The sequence below is a fragment of the Eriocheir sinensis genome, chromosome 60 (genome assembly GCF_024679095.1).
Source record: "Eriocheir sinensis breed Jianghai 21 chromosome 60, ASM2467909v1, whole genome shotgun sequence".
NCBI lineage: Eukaryota > Metazoa > Arthropoda > Malacostraca > Decapoda > Varunidae > Eriocheir > Eriocheir sinensis.
The window spans coordinates 4,876,096-4,883,920 of record NC_066568.1 but is presented as its reverse complement, the minus strand read 5'-3'; the positions used below and the strand labels follow the sequence as shown (position 1 = coordinate 4,883,920).

Below are 7,825 nucleotides of genomic sequence, written 5' to 3'. Positions count from 1 at the left end.
CGCCTCCTCCTCCACCTCTCCTCCTCCTCCCCCGAAGCGACGGAGGAAGAAGAAACGCAAAAAAGGGAGGAAGAACCGGAAGAGACAGAGGCACAGGCGGAGGAAACACAAGAAGGACAGAATTTTGAACAGAAGAAGGAAGGAGAGGAGAAGAAGAAGACTCAGACAGCAGAAGGAGAGGAGAAGAAGGAGAAAAATGATGCTACTTCTTCCTCCTGCTGGGAACTACACCACAACCCCCTCCTCCTTCTTCTCCTCCTCCTCCTCCTCCTCTTCCTCCTCCTCCTCCACCACCACCACATCCCCGCTACACAGTTAGAAATAAAATAAAAAGTAAAAGTAATTGCACTCACCACAGATACTTTATATAAACACTTATTTTTTGGGCCAAACTTACTCTACTGAAAGCTTTTAATCCCTTATATAAAGAGTTGCCATAGAGGAAAGTACTGTATATATGTTTTTTTTTTAATAAGTAACGTTCGTCTCTCTAATCTTTTATTGTGTTTTTTTTTTGTTAGTTTAAGTACGAAAAGGAAAGCAAATGAGCAACTGAAAACTTGTAAAAAAAAAAAAAAAAAAAAAGTCAAGTTGATTTTAATGCTTTCTGATCTCATGTTAAAAGGATGTGAACCGACTTAAAGAGAATCAAATACTCTATACTTTTTTTTTTTATTCTTAAGACTATTATTTTGATCATTATTTCTGTCTTTATTATTACTGATGCTTTATTATTTTTTCAATCATTATTATTTTCATTATTATTATTCCTACTACCAATACTACTACTACTACTACTACTACCACTACGACTTCTTTTATTCTCTCGTTCTTCTTATTCTTCTAGTTCTTATTCTTCTACTTTTTTCTTATTTTCCTCCTCATCTCTATTTTCTTTATATTTTCTTCTTCCTTTTATTCTTATTCTACTTTCACTACTAATGCAAATACTACAAACACGACTATTCTGCTACCACTACTACTACTACTACTACTACTACTACTACAAGGGGGGTAGGCTGGATGAGTGCAGGTGGCCGAGGATTCGAACCCCTTAAAAAAACACATTAGGGATCCAATCAGCCTCATAAATTACCACTAACAGCTGTCTATCTTATACTGCGTCTGATAAACCAATAATTCTTCGGTTTAATTTTCATCTGTGGTCGATTAATTAATATCAATGATCGTAAAGTAATTGAAATATACGTCCTTGCAGTAACAGTTTCGGTAATCTAATTCAATTCATCGTTAATCTCAAACTTATGCTTCCAATCCATCACACAATTAGGTGTCAAAGAATGCTTCCGCCCAAACAGTTTCACACCTACGCCCTTATTTCGATTTCTCCTTTCCCCAGCCATCAATTTTAAGATCAGTTTCAGTAATATCAATGTGCCAGATGCCGGTCCCTACGAGCTATGTATCAGACACTTTACAAGCTCTCCTTTCCTAAGTCGTCCATTTGATATCAGTTCCAATTACAACAGATAGCTGGACACTGATTCACACGACCTTTCCATCATTTAGTTTATAAGCTCTCATTTCCTAGGCCATTCCCTTGAGGTCAGTTCCAACACTAACAGTCACCCAGGTTCTGTTCTTTAGGTTAGGTTAGGTTAGGTTAGGTTAGGCTAGGTTAGGTTAGGTTAGGTTAGGTTAGGTTAGGTTAGGTTAGGTTAGGTTAGGTTAGGTTAGGTTAGGTTAGGTTAGGTTAGGTTAGGTTAGGTTAGGTTAGGTTAGGCTAGGTTAGGTTAGGTTAGGTTAGGTTCTGCTCTTTAAAATCTTTCTATTACCCGTTTTACAAGCTCTTCCTTCTTTGACCATTCCTTTTACATCAGCCGCCGAGCTATCAATCATATATTTTATACAAGCTCTCACCACCTAGGCCATTCCCTTGAGGTCAGTTCCAACACTGACAGTCACCCAGGTTCTGCTCTTTAGGTTAGTTTAGGTTAGGTTAGGTTAGGTTAGGTTAGGTTAGGTTCTGCTCTTTAAAATCTTTCTATCACCCACGTTACAAGCTTTTACTTCTTAGGCCATTCCTTTCACATCAGTTCCAGTAATAATAGTGTGCCAGTCGAACAGCTCTGAATCATATATTTTACAAGCTCTCACTTCCTAGGCCATTCCCTTGAGGTCAGTTCCAACACTAACAATCACCCAGATTCTGCTCTTTAAAAGCCTTCTACCACCCATTTTACAAGCTTTCCTTCTTAGGCCATTCATTTCACATCAATTCCAGTAATAGCCGTGCGCTCTGAATCATATATTTTACAAGCTCTCACTTCCTAGGCCATTCCCTTGAGGTCAGTTCCAACACTAACAATCACCCAGATTCTGCTCTTTAAAAGCCTTCTATCACCCATTTTACAAGCTTTCCTTCTTAGGCCATTCATTTCACAACAATTCCAGTAATAGCCGTGCGCTCTGAATCATATATTTTACAAGCTCTCTCTTCCTAACCCATTCTCTTAACATGCATTCCAACACTATTAGTAAGTCAGATTCCCTTCCCTACGAGTTTTCTGTCATCCATATCACCTTTTATTCCTTCCTGAGTCATTCCCTTGAGGTCAGTTCCATCAGTATCAGTTAGCCAGACGCCGTTTTCTAAGAGCTTGCTATGGTCCACTTTCACGGATTAATGGCCATATCCCGCGCACTAATTTTCTCTGTTAGCAAGTCATTCATTTGATACGAGTTCCAGTAATGTAAGTTAGCCGGATTCTGTTCGCTCTGAGCTGTCTATCATATATTTTACAAGCTCTCACCTCCTCGGCCATTCTCTTGATATGCTTCCCACCACTATAAGTCAGCCAGTCAGGGCAATATAAGTCGAATGCAGGGTATCAAGACGCCTCTAAAACCGTTTCTGAATTATCGTTTGAAATTCCCTATCCCTTTTTTCTTTTGGGAGCAGTAGTTATGCGGGGTCTTTATAACGTTTTTTGTCTTCACTGCTTTCTCAGAGGCAAAAAATAGAGAAGATTCCGTTTCCTAAGATCATTCTATCATCCATTTTACAAGGTTTAACTTCCTAACTCATTCTTAACCCAGTCCCTTGAGGTCCGTTCCAGTAATATCAGTCAGTCAGATTTCGTTCCCTACATAAGTTATATCGCCCATTTTACAAGCTCTCACCTCATAAACCATTTACTTGACATGATACCCAACATTAATAGCAAGTCCGATCCCATTCTCACCTGCTTTCTGTCACTTATTTCACAAGCTCTCCCTTCCTAAGCCATTCCCTTCACATCAGTTCCATCAATATCAGTTAGCCAGACGCCGTTCCCTACCAGCTTTTTATGAACCAGTTTCACGGGTTAATGGCTACAATCAATATACTAATTTTCTATGATAGTAAACTCATTAGCAGCCTTTCTGTATCTCTGTTTCCTCCTCCTTACGTCTTAACCCCTTGACTGCGGATTTCCTACAGTCAGACCTCACCAAGCTTCAGGAATGGAACAAAAAGTGGCTGCTACAATTCAATGGAGAAAAATGTAAAGTCCTGCACCTTGGGAGAGGATATCCAGCACACCAATACCACATGGGAAACACTCCACTATCCACCACAGACAGAGAAAGACCTGGGAGTATTATATTACCGGACTACCACTGAAAGCCAAATCCGTGCCAATCGCAGCGGTGGGGTAAAGAATTACCCAGTTTCAGGAGGGGAGTATCAAGACGCCTCTCCAAATGACTCTAGCCTCTGTTGCGAACACTCAAACTGAATACCATTTGCAGAAGCAGCGTCATTGAGGGCCTGTCTATTACCTCCTCTTTTTGCGTCCTTAATCAGCCTCCTTTACTGTAAAAAAAAAAAAATTCACAACTTTGCCAAAAACGAAGTAAGCAGAAGTGAAAGTTGTGGAATTTTTAACGAAGGCGAAAAATAGTTAAGATACATCCGTTGTTTTTTCGAGTTGGTAATAATAGAGGATTTTAAATAAGGGAGAGTTTGGATTACTGAAGTTAGTCTAGTCTTATATATGAAGTTCTGGATATGGGTCCCCTCCATCACCCCTTCACCCCCTTCACTCCCCCTCCCCCCCTTGCCCTGACCATCCAAATCCATGACTACTACTACTACTACTACTACTACTACTACTACTACCTAATCTTATCTAATGTTTTTTATTCGTTCTTTTCTATTATTTGCAGTTTTTTGTTTCCTTTTCGTGTTTTTTTTTGTATAGTTTTGTCACGTTCCTAATACATGTTTGTTCGTGTGTGTGTGTTTTACTGTTTAATTGTTTAGTGTTTTTTTTTCTTTAGCAAGCCTCGCGACACTGTTTAGGCGTGTGAAGTGAACGATGTGTCTCTCTCTAACGTACACGCACACGCGCACACACACACACACACACACACACACACACACACACACACACACTTTATTTGGTTTCTATGTATATAATTTCGGTGATATATTTGTACATAACAACCTAATGTACTCTCTCTCTCTCTCTCTCTCTCTCTCTCTCTCTCTCTCTCTCTCTCTCTCTCTCTCTCTCTCTCTCTCTCTTGTCTAAACAATGGTGCCATAACTCTGAATATATTACGTTGCTCTCTCTCTCTCTCTCTCTCTCTCTCTCTCTCTCTCTCTCTCTCTCTCACATGATGGCAAAGAATTCCCATCTGTCTGTCTGTCTCGCTGTCTGTCACTCTGTCTGTCTACTTTAAGTCAATTCGTCAATCACACACACACACACACACACACACACACACACACACACACACACACACACACACACACACACGTTGCCTGTATATTATTATCTTTAGTCAAGAGTAACATAAAACAATAATATCATTTCACAAACTGCTGTAGATACCAATGAAATAAAAGCTCTTTATAATGATTTCCATAACCTGAGTAAACAAACTTATAATATACTTCTTAGCCAAAAACAACAATAGCAACAACAATATCAACAACAACCGACAGAAGATAAAGGAGTGAAGTAAACTGTCTATATGAACCACTAAGTAAGCAAAGGGGTGTATCATGACAAGTATAATGTGAGATAAAATAAAGGAGTCTTGTAAATTTTAATGTTTGTTTTGTTTTTCCTTCCCTTTATTCCCTTTGTTATTTTCCATTATCGTTTTTACTTCCCTTTATTACGTTTTTTCCCTGCGTTGTATTATTCCTTTTTCTCATTTTTTCTTTTTTCATAATCGGGTATTCAGTATTTCTCTATCTTCGTTCTATTATCGGGTATTCAATATTTATTTTTCTTCGTCTCTCTCTCTCTCTCTCTCTCTCTCTCTCTCTCTCTCTCTCTCTCTCTCTCTCTCTCTCTCTCTCTCTCACACACACACACACACAATGTAAATGATAAAATAACGTAAATCAAACACTATGACAATTCAACCTTGTAAATTTCTAAAACACACTCAGAGAAACGTAAAATTCTACTGAGAAATGTAAATTATAAAACCACTTAGAGCATGTAAATAAAAAAAAGATGAGTGTGATACAGAAAATCATAAAATCATAAAAAAAAGTAAATCTTGTAAGCCTCCAAAAATAATTAATGAAAAATGAACAAAAATCAATGAAAAAAACAACATAATAAGAAATAATAGGTAAGAAAAAGGTAACAAACAAAAAAGTAAGACAACGTAAGTAAGAAAAGTAAAAAGAAATAGAAATCAAAAAGTCAGAAAACAAAAAAAAAAAAGTAAAAATGTAAGAAATGAAAAAGCAAAAAAGAATAAGTAATCAGCTACATCCTTAAAAACGTGTTAATTAACCTTACCTGGCCTTGAGCTGATGACGTCCAGGTGAGCGCAGGTGTGTGGAAGGGACGGCAGGTGTGGGCAGGTGTGTGGCGACGAGCTGGGGTGAGAGAGGTAAGGTCAGTATATTCGTCTAGTAAGTACTCTTGTATTTTCATAAGTATCTTCTAAGTCAATCCAACTCCTAATTATCTTGTGAGTATTCGGTTTCCACTACTACTACTACTACTACTACTACTTCTAATAATAATAATAATAATAATAATAATAATAATAATAATAATAATAATAATAATAATAACAACATCAATTTTACATACAAGGAATCAGTTAAGAGTAAACAAACAAACAAACAAACAGAAGAACAGGAGAAGGAAGAGAAAGATAAAATAAAAGAAAGAGCATGCGAGAGAGGCAGAAGAGGAGGAGGAGGAGGAAGAGGAGGAGGAAACAAGATAAGGTGTGATAAGTATGGTGACGAAGAGGAGGAAGAGGAGATGATAAAAGGAGAAACATGTAAAAAGGAAGAGGAGGAAATGGAGATAAAAAAGAGAGTAAGCGGGGAAGGGAAGGAGGAAGAATACTGGAATAGGAGGAGGAGGAGGAGGAGGAGGAGAAGGAGATGAAGGAAACAAACAAAAAATATAAGAGAAATAAATGACCCCAAAATCCATACTCACAAAAATAAAATAAAGATAACATAGGAAAAACAACAATAATAATGATAATAATAATAATAATAGTAATAATAATAATAATAATAATAATAAAACTTACCACTTGATTATGTAGTGAAAATATTATCCACTTGCTCTCCACATTTCTTTTCTATCCACTTTTAGTCCTCCACTTTCACTTCTCTCTTCCACTTCTTTCCTCCACTTCTCCACCTATATATCCTCTCTCTCTCCCCCCCCCTTCCAATTCCTTCTCCATCTCTCCTTCACTCACATCTAATCCATTTTTTCCTCCTATTTCCTCTCTTCTTCCTTCTCTTCCTCTCCCTATCTCATTTTACTCCTTTTTTTTCCCATAATTTTCCTTCCTATCTTCCTTATTTTCTTATTTTCCTCCTTTACTTCACCTTTTCTATTCCTTCTTATCGCTTCATTTCCTTCTTCTCTTCCTCAACTTCCTCCTATCCTTCACCTCTTCTGCTCCTTCTTCCTTTACTTATCTTTAATTCGATAATCACTTGTTTTCCTTTGCTCCTAATCCTCCTCTTCCTCTTCCTCATCTATTCTCCTCCTCTCCTCTTCTTCTTCCTCCTCCTCCTCCTCCTCTTCCTCATCTATTCCCCTCCTCTCCTCCTCTTCCTCTTCTTCTCTTCCTACACTCGTTAATATGTAATAATACGAAAATCACCACCACCATCACCACCCTAATTACCCTCACCACTAATACTATCATCACCACTGCTATCATAACCACCTCCTACATCACCATTACCACCATCACCACCACCACTATCACTCTATCAGTCTATCACCAGTCACCGCCGCCGTCAATACCACTGTCACTCGATTGACACACAAAATGGAGGTGCAGAGGCTGATGGAATCCTTTGTATTCTAAGTGAAGGTTCGAAACGGTGGTACGAAACTTCGACTCAACTGCTTCGCTCGTTTTATCATTAATTTGTAGGTTTATTCGTGTTTTATGGGTGTTTGGAATGGTTTAGTGTGTTTTACCGGTGTTGGTTTAGTTGTCGCTGTCTTGTTTTATTTCTCGGATCGATAAAAAGGTAAAAAAAATGAATTAATAGTTTTATGATTCAATGTTTCGTTTGGGTTTGTGAAATGCGAAGATATTTGCTATTTCTCTATTCTCGTATCATATCATCTACTCTCACGGTGAAATAGTGAAATAAAATGTCTAGTATCCCGTTCTCCTTCTCTGGTTTGATAAGAAAACGAATTGATGGTAAAAGAATGAACAAGATAGAGTTTCTGGCATCAATCTCCATCATCATCATCATCAGTATCACCTCACGCCGCAAGAGCCAATCAGGAAGCGAGTTTAGAGTGACGTCATCAGCTGAAGACTCCTGTAGTTTGAAACATTATTGGAA

The 7,825-nt window shown here is 38.1% G+C and overlaps 1 long non-coding RNA gene across 1 annotated transcript; it reads left to right on the top strand.

The window, feature by feature from the left end:
* The first annotated feature begins 316 nt into the window (after positions 1 to 316).
* Positions 317 to 5,065, top strand: LOC126985803 (uncharacterized). Its single transcript, XR_007739066.1, has 2 exons — positions 317 to 2,139; positions 2,310 to 5,065. It is a non-coding gene; the product is annotated as an uncharacterized LOC126985803 (long non-coding RNA).
* The last annotated feature ends 2,760 nt before the right edge of the window (positions 5,066 to 7,825 follow it).